At 38.9% G+C, this 20749-nt stretch overlaps 1 protein-coding gene across 3 annotated transcripts in view; it reads right to left on the bottom strand.

Annotated features, from left to right (window-relative positions):
* Positions 1 to 20749, bottom strand: part of PTPN2 (protein tyrosine phosphatase non-receptor type 2) — an 85875-nt gene that overhangs the window by 40136 nt on the left and 24990 nt on the right. The window lies entirely within an intron of this gene.

Below are 20749 nucleotides of genomic sequence, written 5' to 3'. Positions count from 1 at the left end.
TTTTTAAAAGTGAACAAGGACAATACACAAAAGACTACCCTCACTATTAATCAAAGAAATACAAATTAAAATGAAAAGATAACTTTTTTTTATTTAAAAAATTTGGGCAAAATTTTTTGTTTGTTTTTAGTTTTTTAAATGATAATGCCCAGTGCTGTCCAGGCCACATCTAGCCCCTTAGTAAGCACTAGATGAAACTATAAGAGAACTTTTCAGATGCCTGGTTTAGGGTAACAGGTGTAAATCCTTTAAAATCCAAGGTTCCCATTTCTGTGAATGAAACCAATGCATATAGCCAGAGACAGACACAGGGATTAACAGTAACACACAAAAGGGGAAATAACACAAATTTCCAAAATGTCCAACAACAGTTAAATTACAGTATATATGAAAGACGTACTACTTTAATGGAGCCATTAAAAATCATGCTTTAGGGTTAAAAAAAGTAAAAACCTCACAGATTTAGAATTTATGCTGATGTAAATATGTAGTCTACAAAACTTTACCTTATATCATTTTGATGGAAAAGGAGAAGTTTTCTCAGAGAGAGAAGGCATGTGCATAATAACAGAGTTAACACAGGCTTAGTATCCTAAATATACAACTGTCAGAAGAATGTAACTGAATTATAAACCGAACACGTCTGATGTTTAACTCTGGAGAATACATTCGATTTAAACTGCTCCCCTGAAGGAAATTTATACTAAATATCCTTTTCCTCCCCACTTTTAAACTTAAAAAACTGTTTACATTATCTCCATATGAAAGAAAATGTTAAATGGCTACAGTTTCACATATCAATTTATCTGAGATGTTTCTGCTGGACTGAACCCAAGACCTCTGTGTAAATATTACATGTCATTTGCCAACAGGAAAAACTACGATCTTGTTATAGTAAATCACTTATACTAGTGTTCTCGGAAAGATGATGTCAGCAAGCACTTTTTTTTTAAACAGTCACTTTTTTTTTAACAGCTTAATCACCCTTTAACTGTTAAATTGTGTGAGATGGTAAAAAGGTCAGCTATCCAATTAGCAAAACAAAGATCATATATCTTCTAGATAACACTGATATATCACAATGTCCCCTTTTAGATGCTACACCATCCCTAAAATTCGCATTCCACTAGAATATAATACCAAAGGAATGTATTTCCTCATGTTGTAATCACAGAAAGAACACAAACCCCAAAGGTTAATCATATCTATTGCACAAGTGAAAAAAGCAATTTGGCCAACAGAAGCCAAGAATCCATAAAAACTGGGAAGGTTCCTCTCCAGGGCGCTGGGAATTGAGTTATCTTGCAGGTTGCCATCCAAAGTTCTGGAGGAAATAAGAAATAAACTCAGAGAAAGACCTTCGACAGTTTGTTTTTAAGAGTATTTGACACCCTGCCCTCAGGACCTTGAACTAGAATTCAGTTATTTTCCCTCTAGCTTTAAAATCTACACCAGCTGCCACTCCAATATGTTGAAAACACCGAATCACACGTAAAAGCACAAATACATTTCCTGGAGCCCCAAGGTCTAACCAAAGGGGAGGAGGGTGCTACCTAAAAGACACCCAGGGTCCTGCAGAGTCTGGCGCCAAATGGTGGCCCTGCTACCCTCTCACATTTATTATATATAGTCAACAAAAGCAAAGGAAGACTGAATTTTCTCAGAAAAAAACATTTTTTTTCAATGTTGCTAGCAGATTAAGACTAAAAAAGGAAGGTAATCCTTGGGAAAACTAGCAATTTAGAACTGGCTACAAATGTTGGTTGAACCTATATTTTCTTCTCAGGACTAATTAAAAATAAAACTCTGAAATTCACCTACATTATTAGAAACTTATTTTCATTCTTATGCTTTATTAAGAATATTAATAAAAACTTCAAATCATAATTAACATTCTGATTCCGTAGGAAAAAAAAAGTAAGAGCGTTTCTAGTGTTAAGTAAAACATATCACGTTAAAACTATCTACAAAGATAGTAACTATACAGTACATTTCAGGAAGTGAAACTATCAAAGCCTTTTTATGAGAAATTGTGACTTTATGATTTATATTCTCTAGCAAAGATAACAGACAATGCCTCTTCTCCAATTAAGAATCACTTCATGTGTGGTTTAAAATATCTACGAGAGTGGACACAGGTCCCCTCACAACCTAAGAGTCAGAATGTCCCCTTTCTCTGCCCTATTACTATTAGTCAGCCCAAAATCTGTGAAGTGTTCTTCCAAACCAAACTTCTGACTTTTGAATTAGTACAAAAAAACAAAAATAAAAACACCAGAAAGTTAAATGCTTTGTCCTCTCCCAGAGTTTATTCGGCCCAGAAACCTCTGAAATGAGATTACCAAATAGAAAGAGTCCTATAACTGGGGGTTCTAAGTATTAAGCCCCAAAGCCCCCAGTGCTTTATCATCATTCTATGTTCAGTATATGGTTATCTCCCTCTTTCCTATTTTTTAAAAAAATCCAGCAAAGGGAGAAAAATGAAGACAGTTCAAACTACACTGCATGAGATACAAAAAGCAATCACAGGAACAGGAACTCTTAATTCTCAACATCTAATAACACCAAAAGCTGAACAATCAAGAACATATATATTTTAAATGGGGGGCACCATCTGTTCTTAATTCTTGTCTACAAGTGAATGAAGAAATGCAATATCCAATAGAATTGTAGCTTGTAAATTGGATAAAAATTGAGCAAACTTCTGATGAATATTCCCTTCACCTCCCACCCTCAAACAGTAGGTTTTCTGAGAAATGGTTTCATCTGTCAAGAAATGACGCTCTAGCTGTGGCCTGAGCTGACAATACAGATTAGCTTCCTCTTTCAATGTCACAATAAGCCTTTTTTTTTTTTTTTTTTTTTTTTTTAACACTCCTACCCCCTTCACTGGTTCACCTTTTATCATTATTGTAAAAAGATCTCCTTTTCGGAAGTCTTCCAGGTCAAACAGGAAAAAGAATTCACACTCATCATAACCATCCTCCTAGGTTATACCAAGGCAGAGATAAAAAGTCATTATCATCAACTGGGGAAGGAGAAGACCAGCTCCATTAGTACAGCACTGAAAGACTTTCCCCTTCAATTCTCCTGTTCTTGGGGCGCCTGGGTGGCTCAGTTGGTTAAGCAACTGCCTTCGGCTCAGGTCATGATCCTGGAGTCCCGGGATCGAGTTCGGCATCGGGCTCCCTGCTCGGCGGGGAGTCTGCTTCTCCCTCTGACCCTCCTCCCTCTCCTGCTCTCTGTCTCTCATTCTCTCGCTCTCAAATAAATAAATAAAATCTTAAAAAAAAAAAAAAAATTCTCCTGTTCTCAACCAGAGGGAAACCGTACGTTTTCAAATACTGATGTCTATATTTATATGTTACCTCCCTGCAAGAATGCAAAGCATTTCATAGATATGCTGACCCTCTCTGACTCTACAAGTTAAATACCTGAGGCATAAATATTATTAATTTTCTCTCTTGAATCAAGCAATGAGCCAAAAAGCAAAGCTAGAACTAAAATCCAAGTCACCATAAAAGCACTACCATATTAATGAAGAAACACACACCTTAGTAAACACAGTATTAACATTTCAATTGTTTCTTCTGAAAGTAAAACTCAATTTGATAATAGTTCCTTTATTAATGACATAACCAACTACGATCACTGTATAGAATTTAGTGGCCTAGGATGTCTGTTATGACACACCTTACTACATTTCTGCAACAATCCTTACAACCCTATGAAGTTGACATTATCATGTTCATTTCACTGACACTCAGGGAATCAAGTCATTACCAAACACACACTAGAGAAGCACAAGAGGAGATTCAAACTAGGTATATACAACTTAAGAGACTACATATTTCCCACACTACATTGCCTCTGGTATGTCCAAGTTGGTTCCTTTACCATTCTTTCCACACACCCTAAATTCTTCCCGGCATCGCCTTTCACACTGTTCTTCACATCAAGGATGACTTCCATCTTCATCTCTGTCACACAAACTCACTTCCATGAAGATCCACACTATGACTTACCTGCTCTGAACAGCCTCTCTGAAGGAGCCCCTACCATGAAGGTCCATTCTTTACATTTAAATCCTTCGACAATTTTATATACAATTTTCATTCAACAAATATATTTTAGGAGCCAGGCAACAATGACATAAAAATAACAGATAATTTATTTAAAGCTTTTTAAAAGAAAAAATTCTAGGGGTGCCTGGGTGGCTCAGTCAGTTGGGTGACTGACTCTTGATTTTGGCTCAGGAGTTCAAGCTCCGCAATGGGCTTAAAAAAATTTTTTTTAATTAAAAATTACTTTAAAAAAATTTAAAAAAGGAAAAAATTCTATTAAGTAGTAATTCCTAGTACCATCTTTATTGGACTATGTGTTGTGGGAAGAAAGCTGACCAACTGATGCCTGAGGAGGCCAAGTGAGATGAACAGGCTTCACTACAAAGATGAAGAAGGAGCACACACACAAAAAGGAGTAAAAGGGAATGGTATATCATGAAAGATTGGCAAATTCAAAAAGGCTGAAGAGGCCCCAAAACATGTTGAGGCCAGACTCTAAGAGCCTTGTGTGCCGTGCTCCAGGCACAGGCTACGTCGATGAAGCTCTTTAAAGGACTGAGAGAAGCACATTTGATTTCAAGAAAATAACTACCACCACTATGGAGGACAGATTGGAACAAAAGGAAGACAACTTAACACACTGATGCACTAACAGTTTAAAGATTTTATTTATTTATTTGACAGAGACACAGCGAGAGAGGGAACACAAGCAGAGGGAGTGGGAGAGGGAGAAGCAGGCTTCCCGCGGAGCAGGGAGCCCAATGCGGGCCTCGATCCCAGGACCCTGGGACCATGACCTGAGCCGAAGGCAGACGCTTAACCACTGAGCTACCCAGGCGCCCCTGCACTAACAGTTTAATCAAAAGATGAGTACAGAACCAAACGGTGGCAGGAATGGAGACAGTTACAAAGAAGCATGTCCCAGGTACACACCATCACCAACTTGCTAACCAAGCAGGTGTTCTAGAAACATCCAGAAGGCTCAATCTTTTTCAAACAATAGGTTGACTATCTGTGACTTCAATCTCTTTCAATCCACCAAGATTTTAAGTTCCTAAACTTGATAGGACAATGTTAATTGATTAAATCTGGCTTCCACACATTTCCAAATTGAAAATAGATCTTTATTTTTTTTTTTTTTTTTAAATATTTTATTTATTTATTTGAGAGAGAGAGAATGAGAGACAGAGAGCATGAGAGGGAGGAGGGTCAGAGGGAGAAGCAGACTCCCCACTGAGCAGGGAGCCCGACGCGGGACTCGATCCCGGGACTCCAGGATCATGACCTGAGCCGAAGGCAGTCGCTTAACCAACTGAGCCACCCAGGTGCCCTGAAAATAGATCTTTAATCTATCCCTAAGAGTCTCTGCAATGGAAAGAACACCTCGGAAGCATCCTTTTAAAATGTGTAAAATCAATTAATCCACTAATGTACTTTGGAACATGGACATCTTTCCTCATTAATAGTTTGTATAAAATAAGACATACTAAATTTCAATTTATCAGGAAGCCCCTCACCATTTTCCTTGAAACTCAGAATCTCTGCTTTAAGGAGAGACAGAGCCGAAAACATGGAGGGTAGAGGGAATTGGGGGTAAAGTACTTTCCTTACATCCAGAAGTCCATGGGACACCACAGAAACAAAGTAGACCAAATATTTATTAAATTCTTTCTACATTCAAGGACTGTTATAGACACTAAGGACCCATCCATACCCTTGTGGAGCTTACCTTCTCAGAAAGGGAGATAGCAATAAGCAAAACAACTAAGTAAATTATATTTTATACAGTAACACATGCTATGGGGGAGGGGGAAAGCAGAGTGAAGGGGAATAGTTTTGCTAGGGAGCAGGGCAGGTTGCAATTCTGCAGGGTGGGCCTCACTGAGACATTGACATTTAAGCAAAGACTTGGAGGAGGTCAATCATATGACTATTTTGGTTAAGAGTGTTCCAAGCACAGAGTAAATACCTTAAGGTGGGTGTGTGCCTAAATGTCTGAGGGACACAAATAATGGAGCTTGAGCCCAGTGAACAAAGGGAAGAGAAGCAGCCTGCAATTCAGGTTCAGAGAATCAAGAAAATCTGTACTGATTCATTAGTCTCACCTCGTAAATTCAACTCAGAGAAAAAGAGTTTGTACTTCCATCTTCTTCGTGTTTACTTGGAAGAGTGTCCTAAACAATTTAGGTTGGCAAGTGTCCAAGCACTGTTTATAAAATAAATTCCAGAAAATTTTCATATTCAAATAATCAAACTATGGTAGAATTTTGTTAGAATGACAAATCACTATTAAACCATTCTGAAATCAACACAGGAGATGAGATTATGTTAGCTGACTTGAAGAGTGACCTAATTCAGCAACAAGAAAGAAAGAGCTCAGACAGCTCCAGAACTTTTTAGTACAAATACCTGGAACTCTGGCACAGATGAAAGAAAACAGGTGAGGGAAGGCTAAGGGGCCTAAAGATGTAGATTCCAAAGTCTGTCCTGGCTCTACCAACTTATGTGACCACAGACAAAGCTGTGATTTATATAGAAGAGTAACCTGCTACTTGAGAAACATTTTTAGCATCCAAGTTAGTGAGACACTACACGCTGTGATAACAAGAGGTCACTAAGTCTCAGTTTTCTTGTAAGATGAAATGGCTAGACTGGACCAACCCTTCTTAATTATTTTTAATGAATGACCCTCACTTAATATACTAGAAGTATTTAATACAAAACTCTTTGAAAAGTCCTATTTCATCTTAAAAATTTATAGGAACTCGGGGTGCCTGGGTGGCTCAGTCGTTAAGCGTCTGCCTTTGGCTCAGGTCATGATCCCAGGGTCCTGGGATCGAGCTCCACACTGGGCTCTCTGCTCAGAGGGAAGCCTGCTTCTCCCTCTCCCACCCTGCCTGCTTGTGTTCCCTCTTTTGCTGTCTCTAATAAATAAATAAAATCTTTAAAAAAAAATTTATAGGAACTTAAAAATTCTACTTCATTGTGCGTCTGTATTTTAACATATAAGCAATCACACCTTCCCTCCCCACATTCCGAGTATAATCAATGGTCCTGGAAGATGTGCCATGTTTCCCCAGGACGTTAAGCTCCCTCCCTGTACATTTCTGCTCCTCCCTCCAGTCCCCAGTGTTAGTACTCTACAGCAGAGCTGCCCAAGTGATGAGCTGTGGCTACAGTGGGGGCCCTCCGTTAGAAGGCTACCGTTATGGCAAGATTTTGATCCTCTAAGCCCACGCGGCAGCAGCAGTGCCCACACTTTCAGCCATCTGCAGCCTTCTGTTAGAGTTAAGCTCTCTGTAGCCTGGGACTCTGTCATGTTCACCACGTATTCCCACTGCCTAGCATAGTACCCCTTCCAAGTACCCAATTCAAGATGGCATCAAATTCAGAAACATGGACAGATGCTGGTATAACCCAGACCGTACTCCAATGTCCTGTTTTACAGGCACCCATTTGTGTGGGTGTGTACAGTTCTATGCCATTTGATCACATGTGGAGATTGTGCAACCACCACCACAATCAAGATACGTCCTGTTCCATTACCACAAAGATCCTCTGTGCAAACCCTCTAGAGTCATACTCTTCCCCCAACGCTGTCCCTAACCCATTAATCTGTTCTCTATCTCTGTAATTTTATCATTTCAAGAATGCTATAAAAATGGAATCATACAATAGGTAACCTTTGAGATTGGATTTTCTGACTCAGCATGAGTCCTCTGAGATCCACCCAACTTGTTGCATGTTGTCAATAGCTCATTTCTTTTTATTGCTGAGTAGTATGCCATGGTATGAATACACCAGTTTGCTAACCACTTACCCGTTGATGGACATTTGGGCTGTTTCCAATTTGGAGCTACTACAAATAAAGCTGCTATGAACATTCATGAATGAATTTCTGTATGGACAGAAGGCTGCAATTCTCTGGGATAAATGCCCAGGAGTGCAAAGGCTGGGTTATATAAGGTATGTTTAGCTTTCAAGAAAACTGCCAAACAATTTTCCAAAGTGGCCATACATTTTATGTTCTCACTAGCCTCATATGAGATCCAGTTTCTGTATTCTTGGAATATTGTGGCCTCGTTATTTTAGCTGTTCCAGTGGGTATGTAGTGATCCCTCACCAACACGGTTTTAATTTTCATTTCCCTAATGGTTAACGACGTTTCCCTAATAGTTAATGATATTTCCCTAACAGTTAATGATGTTTTTCATATGCTTTCGTGCTTATCTGCCATTTGTGTTCATAATCTTTTGCCCATTTCCTAATTGGACTTCTTTTGGTTTTACGGTTTGGTCTTTTACTGTTGAATTTTGAGAGTTCTATATATATTCTAGGTATGAATTCTTTGTGGTTTATATTTTCTCCCAGACTGTCCTTGTCTTTTCATCTTCAACACCCTATCAGGGTCTTCAGCAGAGCAAAAGCTTTTAATTCTGGTTTACTCCAACTTACTGAGTTTTTTCTTTCATGGACTGTGCTTTTGATGTCATCTTAAGAACTCTTGACCTAGCCATAGGTCCTGAATTTTCTCCTGTTTCTTCTAAAAGTTTTACACTTTATATTGAATCTGTGATCCACTTTAATTTTTGTATAAGGAAGTTTAGGTTGAGTTTTGGTTTTGTTTTTCTTTTGCCCGGGGGTGTCCTATTGTTCAAGTAATGAGTGTTGAAAAAAATCATCCTTCTGCCATTTAATTGCTTTGCACCTCTATCAAAAATTAGTTCACCATACTTGCATGAGTCTATTTCTAGGTTCCCTGTTCTATTTTACCAATCTGTGTTTCTATCCCTCTGCCAATACCACATTGTCTTGATACCATAGTTATACGATAAGTCCTAAAATTGGGCAGAATGATTCCTCCTCACCTTCTTCTTTTTTGAAATTTAGTTATTTTAGTTCCTTTGTCTTCTCACACTCATTTAAGAGTAAGCTTATTTATAGCTACAAAAAAAATCTTCCTGAGATTTTGGTAGGAACTGTGTTAAACTTACAGAAAAATTTGGGGAGAACTGACATCCTTACTATGTTGAGACTTCTAATCCATGAACATGGTACATTTCTCCATTTATTTAGATCATTTTTATTTCTTTTATCAGTGTTTTGTTGTTTTCAATATTCAGGTCTTATACATGTTTTGTTAGACTTATTCCAAAATATTTCCTTTTTTAAGAGCAATTATAAAGGACCTTGTATTTTTTTTTAATTATTTATTTGAGAGAGAGAAAGAGAGAGAGAGAACATGAGCAGGAGGGGCAGAGGGAGAGGGAGAGAGAATCTCAAGTAGACTCGACATTGAGCACGGAGCCTGACACAGGGCTCGATCTCACAACCCTGAGATCAAGGCCTGAGCGGAAACCAAGAGTGGGATGCTTAACCGACGGTGCTCCCCTAAATGACCCTGTATTTTTAATCTTGGTTTCCATGTGTCCATTGCTAGTAATTATAATTAATTTTTGTATGCGGATCTTATATACAGCAACCTGGTTTAACTCACTTATTAGTTCCAGGAGACTTCCTGGTAGATTCTTTAGGATTTTCTATGTAGACTATCAGGTCTAGACTTTGTGCAAATAGAGACATTTTTATTTCTTCCTTTCAAATCTGAATGCCTTTTATTTCCTTTTCTTGTCTTCATGTACTGACTAGGATTCAATATCCCCTGCCTTTTTAATAACCTTTTAAAAATTTTTAAGTTGAAATAATTTCAAAACTTACAGAAAAATCCAAGAAAAATACAAATAATTTTTTTTCCTAAATCATGACAAGTTGCAAACATGGTATCTTATTATGCCTGAATATTTTTGTGTGTATTTTCTACAAAGGACTCAACCCTACTTTACCACAGTACAGCCATCAAAATCATAAAGTTAACAGTGATACTTATTAACCCAGACCCCATTCAAGTTTCACCAAATGTCCCAATAATACCTTTTAAACAAAAGGATCCAATACAGGATCACATGTTACTTTTTTTTTTTTTAAGATTGTATTTATTTATTGAGAGAGAGAGAGCACGCACATGAGCGCGCAAGCATGCACAAGTCGGGGGAGGGTCAGAGGGAGAGAGAGAGAAAATCCCAAGCAGACTCTGCACAGAGTGCAGAGCCTGACGCCAAAGCTTGATCTCACAACCCTGAGATCACGACCTGGACCAAAACCAAGAGTCCGACGCTTAACCGACTGAGCCACCCAGGTGCCCCAATCACATGTTAGGTTTAGATGTCATATTTCTTTAGTCTCCAACCTAGAACCATTCCTCAGTTTTTCCTTGGGAGGGTTTTTATAACCCTTTGAAGACTACAGAGTGTCAATCCATTTGAGTTGTCTGATATTCTCTACATCTGAGTTCAGGTTGTGCACTTTGGTGAGTTCAGCAGAGTGATGCTATGTACTCACTGCATTCTATAGGGCAGTTCAGGATTTCAGTGTGATGTGTCCCATTACCGGTCATGATTATCTGTTTAAGGTTGGTGTCTGCAAAACTTCTCTGCACAGTTACTATTCCTCTCTTATGTTAATAAGTATTTTACATAAGGGCACTTTAAGATTATGGAAATCTTCTGTTCCTCATCAAAGTTTCACCCACCAAGTTTACCATCTATTTCAACATTTATTACTTGCCATCCTACACTAAGGTAGATCTTTCCTTTCCCCCCATTTATTCATATTTCTTTATATCAGTGTAAACTCATGGATTCCTATTTTATTCAGCAGGTTATAATTATTATTTCAAATGCTCAAATCACCCCCAGATTTAGCCCATAGGCTTCAAGATGGTTTCTGTGTCCTTCTGACATAACCTCATCATTTCTTGACCATCCTTACCTTCTGGGACTATAAGACATTCCAGGTTACTCTTATACTTTCCCTGCCCCAGCCCCAGAGTCAGATATTTCTTCAAGGAGCCCTTTTCATCTTAGTGGAGAATGAAATTTGGATATCAAAAGCTAGGCATGCCCAAGGCTAAGAGGGTGTCATTGTTCCCAAGACTTCTCAGTGGTCAGGGCTAGGAAATATAAACATGCACACACACACATCTACATTTCTATGTATCTGTATATCCATAGTCACTGAAAATGGAGTTCATACACTGATACACTAATTCTAATCTAACATCACAGGGTTCACTCCACCTTTCCTCCACTCTTCAAACATGCCCCCCCCCCACCTAGCATGCCTTCCCCCTTATTTACATGCCTTCCACATGCTGGTGCCCAACCCCAAGGGCTTTTAGATTGAATTATTCAGAGGAGAGAGGGGAGGCTAAATGAGGTCTTTAATACCTCCTTTCCTAGCCTACTATTTGAGATAACAGAAACTATACATAATTTTTTAATATCAATAATGCCCTAACTGAAATATATAAGAAAATAAATGGAAAGTAGTTTATAATATCTATTTTAATATATATCAAGAGTTGAGCAGAAATATACCAGAAGAAAAAAAGTGCCCACAAATTTCCAAAATGTCTCCCAGGGATGGTAAACACCCTTGTTGAGTGTCACTCCTCTACAGAGTAAATGTAATAAAATTATAAGGAGGTAAGATTGTGCCAGAATACAGAAATAAAGTGCTATAGAAGCAAACTAGTAACTTCTAGTGGGTACCTCTCAGAGGAGTGATACCTATGTCTTGAAGACTGAACAAAACTTTACTGGGGGACAGGTGGTCCAGTTTAAAAAAAAAAAAAAAAAAAAGTATACCTGTTAAGGAATCAACAGTGTAAGAGGAGAGAAAGGTGAATGGGGGAAGTGAGGAAGGGACAAGGAATGAGGCAATAAGTGAAGCATACAAGAGATATTTCAAAATTATCTAACCAATCCTCTACAATTCAAAAAGTTGGTGACCCGAAATTCACCAACTGTGTTATTCATTCGTTAACTGCAGTTCTATTGTTCAAGCTTAACAGAGGACAATGAGTTCCTTTTGCCATATGAAGTTCAAGTATCTGAAGTCAGGTATCATGTAGTTCAGTTAAAGTCTTCTTCCCCCATCTAATCAATTCTAGCTTCTTCACTAAGAATTCTATTCTTATTCCTTTGATCCACTCCGGCACACCAGTGACCTGTAGAAATAAATTATTAAAAGTCCAAAATAGGTGTGCTTGGGTGATTCAGTCTCTTAAGATTCTGCCTTCGGCTCAGGTCATGATCTCAGGGTCCTGGGGCTGAGCCCTGCATCAGGCTCTTCGCTCAGCCATGAGTCCGCTTCTCCCTCTCCCTCTGTGATCTCTCTTGCTTTCGCTCTCTCTCAAATAAATAAATACAATCTTAAAAAGAAAGTCCAAAATAGCTTTGATTTAGACTTGATTAAAATTGAAGATTAAAAAGAACAACAACAACAACAAAATTGAAGACAGAACCAAAGGTCAAAGTCCTAACAAATAATGAGAAAACCTTTAAGTAAAAAAGCTGACAATGGAATGGATTTGAGAATGTGAAGTGCATTTGGTCTTTATTTTTAAACTTTAGATGGAATAAGAAAGAATGTTAGCAAATATTTACGTAAGAGTTACCATAAAATTTAAGTTCTATCTATACTTGTTCTGATTACTATTATACAACAACTTTTATCTAAATCTGCTTACTAAGAAAGATGACAAGCCAATTCCTGTCATGTATAAAGGTCTGTTTTAATAATTCAAAGATCTGTTGTCTTATAATTCTGAGATTACCAAAATGTTTCTTCATAATTCTTTGACTTGTCTGCACATTTTCTGGATTATGAAGAAAACTGTATCATCTATAATTGTGATGGTTTTAAACTATGTCCACGGGGTGCCTGGGTGGCTCAGTCGTTAAGCATCTGCCTTCAGCTCAGGTCATGATCTCAGGGTCCTGGGATCGAGCCCCGCATCGGGCTCCCTGCTCGGCGGGAAGCCTGCTTCTCCCTCTCCCACTCCCCCTGCTTGTGTTCCCTCTCTCGCTGTGCCTCTCTGTCAAATAAATAAAATCTTAAAAAAAAAAAAGAACCTGGATGGCCACTAATGAAAAGAATGTGATGGAAGTGATGAGACTTCTAAGTCTAGGTGGTACAAGGCAATGCGGTTTCCAGCTGGCTCTCTCAGAACCCTCACTCCTGAAACCCAGCTACTATTTGCAAGGAAGTCCAGGTCACATGGTCATGCCCCATATAGGTGTTCCAGCTGACCGTCCACAACTGAGTGAGGAAGGCCTCAAGGTGACTCTAGCCCCAGCTACCATCTGAACTACAAGTGCATAAAAAGACCCTGAGCAAGAATCACCTGAGTCCAATTAACCCCCAGATTTGCATAGATGATAAATGATTGCTACTGTTTTAAGCCACTGTTTGGGGGTGGTTTGTTACACAGCACCAGATAAAATAGCAGCTTGCTTTCTTTTTTTTCTAATCTGTATTATTTCTTACTCTTCTTTCAGTAGTGGCTAGGACCTAAAGCATGATGTTAAGTAGAAGCGGTAATAGTGGGCATCTTTGTCTTGTTCTACATTTTTGTTTAAAAAAAAAAAAAAGGTTTCTAACATGTTATCATTCAGACTTATGTTACTGTAGGCGTCTCTTAGATAGCTTATATTAGGTTACAGAAGTTCCCCTCTCTTTCCAGTTTGCTATGTGTTTTGTTTTTAATCATGAGCAAGCACTGACTTTATTTAAATAATCTTTCTGCATCTACTGAAATATTCATATGACCTTTTCTCCTTTACCTCGTTATTGTGGTGAACCAACATTTTTAAGATTTTCTAATGTTAAAAAAAAAAAAAAGATTTTATGTTAAGCCACCCTTATATTCCTAAAATAAACTTACAGACTGCTGTATTCAGTCTGCTAATCTTTACATCTATATTCATGAGGGCGATATGCCTGTAACTTTTATTCTTATTAAACTTTTCAAGTTTGGTTATCAAAGTTCTATAACAAGCTCACAGAAAGAACTGGGGCCTATTCTTAGCACATAAATTTTTATCATTCTGTTTTAATACATTTAAGACAACAGTTTCTTTTCCTTTTTTTTAAAGACTTATTTATTTTACAAAGACAGTGCTCCAGCAAGTGGGGGGGGAGGGGCAGAGGGAGAGAGAATCCTGAAGCAGACTCCCCGCTGAGCACAGAGCCTGACCTGAGGCTCAATCCCAGGACCCTGAGATCATGACCTGAGCGGAAATCAAGAGTCAGACATTAATCAACTGAGCCACCCAGGCACCCCAAGACAACATATTTTCTTTGCATTACTGTTTTTGCTGCCTTATGAAAGTTCTGATAAGTAGTATTTTATGTATTGTCACTTTTAAGAATTTTAAAATTTCCTTTATGATTTCTTCTTGACCCATGAATTACTCAGAAATCTTTAAATCTCCAAATTTATGTGACTTTTTATCTTTTCATTAATAATCTATAATTTAATTGCATTCTGGTCAAAGAACATGGCCAGTAAGACAGCAATTCTTAAATTGTTAAGATTTACTTTACAGCCAAGTCGATGGTCCATTTTTTATAAATATTCCAAAGTCCTAGAAGAAAATGTATTCCCTAATTGTTGGAATAAGGTTCTATATATTTTTCTTATTAAATTAAGCTTAATTGTGTGGTTAAATCTTCTATACTAATATTCTGTCTTATTAAAAGGCCATGAACATGGACTCGTCTATTTCTTCCTGTAATTCTATTCAATTTTGCTTAATCTATCTTGAGGCTATTTTACTGTTACACAAATATATTTATTATACAAATTTCAGAGCTAATACTGTCATTTGCATTCAGAGAAGCTATGCCATTTGCTGAGATTTTTTTTTTTAGGAGGTGGGGAGGCGAAGGAGGTCTGGAACTTTACTTTCTCCCCACCTAGTAACTTTTTATTTTTTATTTTTTAAAAGATCTTATATTCATTCATTCATTCGAGAGAGAGAGAGAGAGAATCTCAAACAAACTCCCCACTGAGCAGGGAGCCAGCCCAACAAGGGGCTCCATCTCACGACCTGAGCCAAAATCAAGAGTCGGACGCTTAACCAACTAAGCCACGTAGGTGCCCCCACACCTGGAAACTTTTTAAAAAGTACATTTACTGAAAATCTTGTTTTGTGGCCATAAGGGACTACAGATTATCTAACCTGCCATACTATCAGAATCAAAAGTCTCTGTGTTACTTTCCTTTAAAAACTGACAGTTTCACATGGATGAACCTTGAGGATATTATGCTAAGTGAAATAAGCCAGTTATAGAAAGACAAATACTGTATGATTCTCCTTATATGAAGTATCTAAAGTAATCAAACTCATAAACAGAAAGTAGAATGGTGGTTGCCAGGGGCTGGAGGGAGGGGAAATGGATGTTGTTGTTCAATGGGTACAGAGTTTTAGTCACATGAGATGAAAAGCTCAGTTGTACAATAACATGCATATAGTTAACAATACCGCAGTGTACATCTAAAAATTGTTAAGAGGATAAATTTATGTTATACAGTGCTTTTTTACCACAATTTAAAAAACAAAACAAAACTGTTTCAGGGTCAGTGAAAACAAATGACAGTTCACTAAATACTTGCTGGCACTTCCTTTTAGACCAAACACAGGATTTATAGAATTTCTACCTGTAAAGCAAAAAGTAAGGAAAATTTCAAAATTTAGCACTAGTCTCTAGTAGTATAATTCTCAAAGAGATCATTAAAATCTTTTACTCTCTTTTTTTCAAGATTTTATTTATTTATTTGAGAGAGAGACAGAAATAGTGACAGAGAGCATGAGCAGGGAGGAGAGGGAGAAGCAGGCTTCCCGCTAAGCAGGGAGCCCGATGTGGGATTCAATCCCAGGACCCTGAGATCATGACCTGAGCTGAAGGCAGACGCTTAACCGACTGAGCCACCCTAGCGCCCCTACTCTCTTCTCAACCAACCAAGCTCTTGCCTGTCTCTTTCATAACTGTCTCACCGTTAAAACTGAGACAAGTGAGGCATCTTTTGGTCATGGCAATTATAGGAAGATTGTGGACTTCTTCAAATGCTATTTCAAAATATCTCTGTTTGATTATGTTTCTCATATTCACACCTCCAAATGTAGTTTCTGTATGTCAATCTTAGGACCGGGGCCAGGCTGGGTATATAAGAATCATGTAAGGAGACTGTTTAAAAACACAGATTTCCAGACCTACTGAATCAAAATCTAGAAAAAATCTGGGACTCATAAAAAAAGTAATAATGTTCAGTTCCCCTTTACCTAGCTGGTTACCATGTATTCTCTTAAAAGCTATCCCTAACTTCTTAGGCACAGCTCCACCAATATACATGGTCCTATTCCATGATACATACAGCACAACAGGTCTGTATCTCCCTCACTATACTGTGAATTATCAGAGGGCAGGGTACATATATTCGTGGTATTCTCAGTGCATAGCCTAGTGTCAGTCAGCTGTGTAGCTGGTTTTTAATGCATGTTTTCTGAACCAAACCAACTGTAAAGTATTTTGTATGGAAATACATTTTTAAATTTTATAATGACTATCAATAAGGAAAGGTATATCTGCATAATCCAGGGAGTGTTTTAAAATACACATTCCTGGGCCCGTCTATATTTAGTGAGAGTCATCACCTCCATGACCTCCTCCACTGTGTGAGAATAACACCCAAGGGGAAGTAGTGGGGAAGATATTTGGAAGAAGAGGATTTTGACTAATGTGGGTCAGAAAGAGGAAGATGTTCCAAAAAGGGAATGATATATTCAGACACTGAGTTATTAGTAACTGGTCACACTGGGGGGTGCCTGGCTGCCTCAGTCGGTAGAGCATGTGATGCTTGATCTCCGGGTTGTGAGTTCAATCAAGCCCCATATTGGGTGTAGAGATTACTTAAAAATAAAATCTAAAAAAAAAAAAAACCTTAGAAACTGGTCACACTGGGAGAACTCTAAGTGTTTCAGTTTTACCAAAATCAATAATTTTGAGTAGGGCACCTGGGTGGCTCAGTCGGTTAAGCGTCTGCCTTCAGCTCAGGTCATGATCCCAGGGTCCTGGGATCGAGTCCCGCATTGGGCTCCCTGCTCAGCAGGAAGCCTGCTGCTCCCTCTGCCTGCCCCTTCCCCTGCTTGTGCTCTCTCTCTCTGACAAACAAATAAAATCTTTAATAATAATAAATTTGTGAGAAAATGGCTAGAAAAAATCTGGAGGTATGTGAAGGGTCAGTCTCCAAAAGGTCTTATATGATAATGCTACAAAACTAATTTCTCATAAAACTTGTGGAATGCTACTGGAGACTGGAAAACAGACACACATTTTACAAAGATTATCCTGGATACTGCATGGAGAATGGGCTGAAATAGGAACAGAACAGAGACAAGAAGACAAGAGTTTATTGTAATAATCCAGAAAAGGAAGAGCAAGGGCTGGAACCAAGCCAGTACAAACAGTGAAGAAGAGATTTAAAACACATTGTGGGGGCGCCTGGGTGGCTCAGTCGCTTGAGCATTTGACTCTTGATTTTGGCTCAGGTCATGATTTTAGGGTTGTGAGATTGAGCCCTGCACTGGGCTCCATGCCAGGCATGGAGCCTGCTTGGGATTCTCTCTCTCTCTCCCCCTCTCCCTCTGCTCCCCGCCACCCTCCCCCACCCCCGCCCAGTGCACATGCATGCTCTCTCTCTCCCAAAAAAATTAAAAAAAAAAAAATTGTGGAAATGAAATTGTAATTATTTAGTTATCAAGTAGATATGGGAGCTGAATCGGAGAGGAGTCTGAGTTTCTAGCTGCAGCATATGTATCAATAGTAGTACCATTTATTAATATGGGGAATATAGCAGAAAACGCAAGTCTCAGGGTTGGGACCAATGGACTGTGTGGGGAGGAATGCTAGATCAGTATCTAGACATACTGAGACTGAGGCATTTACAGGACATCCACACAGAGATGAGTGCCTTGCATAAATGGGTCTATAGCTAAGAGAGACCTAGGCTACAGACGAGATTTAGGGTGACAAGCACACGGTAACCAAACCCACAGAAGATGAGATCATTCAAAGAAGTGTCAGAGTGAGAAGGAGGGGGAGACAGAACCCTGAAGAAGACAGTCAACTGAGGAAGAAAAGCTCTGAAAATGTCTGACCAGCCAGAGGCAAAATAGAAAAAATATGGTGTTAGGGAAGGAAGGAAGAGTCAACAATGTCAAAAGTCAGAGGGATAAGAAAAGAAACCAATGGAAAGTTCCTCATTGCATGTGAAAACTAGAAAGCTTGAAAACAGTACTTGATAATAAAAGTTTCAGTGGGGAGGCTAGGGCAGAACCATGGGCTGAAGAATGCACAGGTGATGAGGATGGAGAGACAAATAATACGGTGTCTTTTTTTTTGAGACTCTGTGCAAACGTGTGCATGTGCTCATGTCCACACAAGTAACAGAGAAGTGGAGCTGAGATGTGATAAGATGGTTGAGATGAGAAGAGGCTGAAGCACATTTACATAATAAGGGAAAGGAGCTACTGGAAAGAGGTTGAAGACAGGAGTAAGAGTGGTTATGACAGCGAATGAGGTCCCTGAGGAGGAATGAAGCATCAGGATACAAACCTAGGACAGGAGGGGGAAGGCTTTATTTCCTGGGGCTTCAGGAAAAGGTGAGTGAAGACAGAAGTAAGTTTCTGGGTGGTAGAACATGAAGTTGAAGAGTTATTTCTGGATTTTTAAAATGTTTCTCTGCAGAATTGAAGGCAGATCACATTCTGTGAGCGGTGGGCGTGGGAGTGTGTGAAAGAGCCGGTTTCCTTTGGGACAAGCCAGAGCAGAGGGGCAGTGGGAGTGACGAAGGGCACGGAGGAGGACAGCGGGGCACCCCAGGCCCAGCCAGTGCCCGAGCCCACCCAAGGCACACACATGAGCCCAAAGGTCACAGAAGCTGAACGACTATCTGACGCTAGGTTTCACAGGGTAGGTAGAATTAAAGAGCCAGAGATTATCTTTCTAACATATTAGAACAGCAAGAAAGTCATTAAGTAGTAAGTAGGGTGGGGAAGGAAGTAATGTACTATAATAAATGAAAAAGTCAACAAACTAAAGATCCTGATGAAGTCAAAGGGCTGGGAAGACAGAAAGTTGCCCTCAAGGTAGCAGCATTTAAGATTTCAAGTTGAGAGTTGAAGAGATCCAGAACTGTAAGGCAGGGAGGTATCTTAAGGTGGAGCTGTTCCATTGGTCTGTACCCAGACTGGGGTGAAGACCCCATACTCTACCATGTAACAGAGCTGAGCTGAACAGAGCCACAAATTAGTGCAAGTAACACTGGGGAGATCTGGATGGATCATAACCATGTCCATTTCCTGGTTGCAATTATGCCAAGATGTTACCACTGGGGAAAACCAGGGGAAGGGTATGCAGTATCTCTGAGTGCTATTTCTCACAACTGCATACATAGCTACAATTATCAAAATAAGAAGCCTGGGTTTTTGGTTTTTGTTTTTTTTTTTTTTTAATTAGAGGCAACAAAGCAAGGTGTACAACTGGGACACACCGTCTTCAAAACTCATGCTAAACACTAAAGATTAGTGTTCTAGCTCAATGATACTCAACAGAAATTTGGAGAGGGTGAAGGGGCACCTAAATGTTAGAACCACTGCCCATACCCCCATTCCCTGCACACACACCAACACCAGAATTGTTGCCATGGTGAGTCAGGTTTCATTGGAAGTTTGTCATATCTTCAAGTGTCTGCAAGTGAAGAACAGAAAACCACTCTCTGCTGTAGACTTATCTTTACAAACACTATTAATTGGTAAGGAAAACATGTAAGAGAAACATAATATTTAATAAGTAATTTATAATAAACATGATATATTTTAAGAGATTACTTCTCATTTGATTTGTCCAAAATCAGCCAATATACTTTTCATGGAAATGTACTTGGTCAACAGAAAGAAGAATGTTCTGTTCCTTTAAGAAAGAAAGTATGGACCTTTTCCCCAGTAGTTAGATTTTTAGTGGCATATTCATACCCTCCTAAGAAGGAGTACAACGTATATAAGGGTATACAATCTTAGCCCTGGGTAGAGTGAGATTATTCAGCCTACACAGGAGGCCTCAGCACACCAGCACCATACCCTTGTCAACTAGAGGAAAGAACCACAAACAAGCAGGAACCAAAATGTGATAGATTCAAATTTTTTTTAACATCCCTACTAACAAGCAGCCCTAAAGAAAATACCTGTGCCCACTAAAATCAAATATGGGATAACACCGTAGAATCGTAAGGCAGCTTAATTTAGTATTTGACCAAATGGTATCAATCAGAACACAAAATAAAATCACCTCAGGATAAACACATTTTTAAAACAGTGGTATGACAACTATTCACAGAGTTGTGTATATAAATGAGTGTGTACATCAGTATTCAAATGTTCAACCACAAGGATCTGTTACATAAAAGAATGGCATATCCAAAGCCTCTATCAAAGCCACTAAAAGACTTATGATAGGAAAATGCTTACAATGTATTGTGAGGTGGGAAAAGAGCTACAATTAATATGTGAAGGATTCTAATTTTAAATTTAAAAGAATGTGTATAGGCGCGTCTGGGGGCTCAGTCAGTTAAGCATCCGACTCTTGGTTGACTCTTGGTTTCAACACAGGTCATGATCTTAGGATCCAGAGATCGAGCCCCACGGTCAGGCTCGGCACTCAGCATGGAGTTTGCTTGAGACTGTCTCCCTCTCCCTACATTCCCCCTGCTTGTATGTGCACTC

Source organism: Neomonachus schauinslandi, chromosome 14 (assembly GCF_002201575.2).
Source record: "Neomonachus schauinslandi chromosome 14, ASM220157v2, whole genome shotgun sequence".
Classification (NCBI taxonomy): Eukaryota; Metazoa; Chordata; class Mammalia; order Carnivora; family Phocidae; genus Neomonachus; species Neomonachus schauinslandi.
Note: the sequence above shows the minus strand (reverse complement) of the source record. Positions and strands in the feature narration are given on the sequence as shown.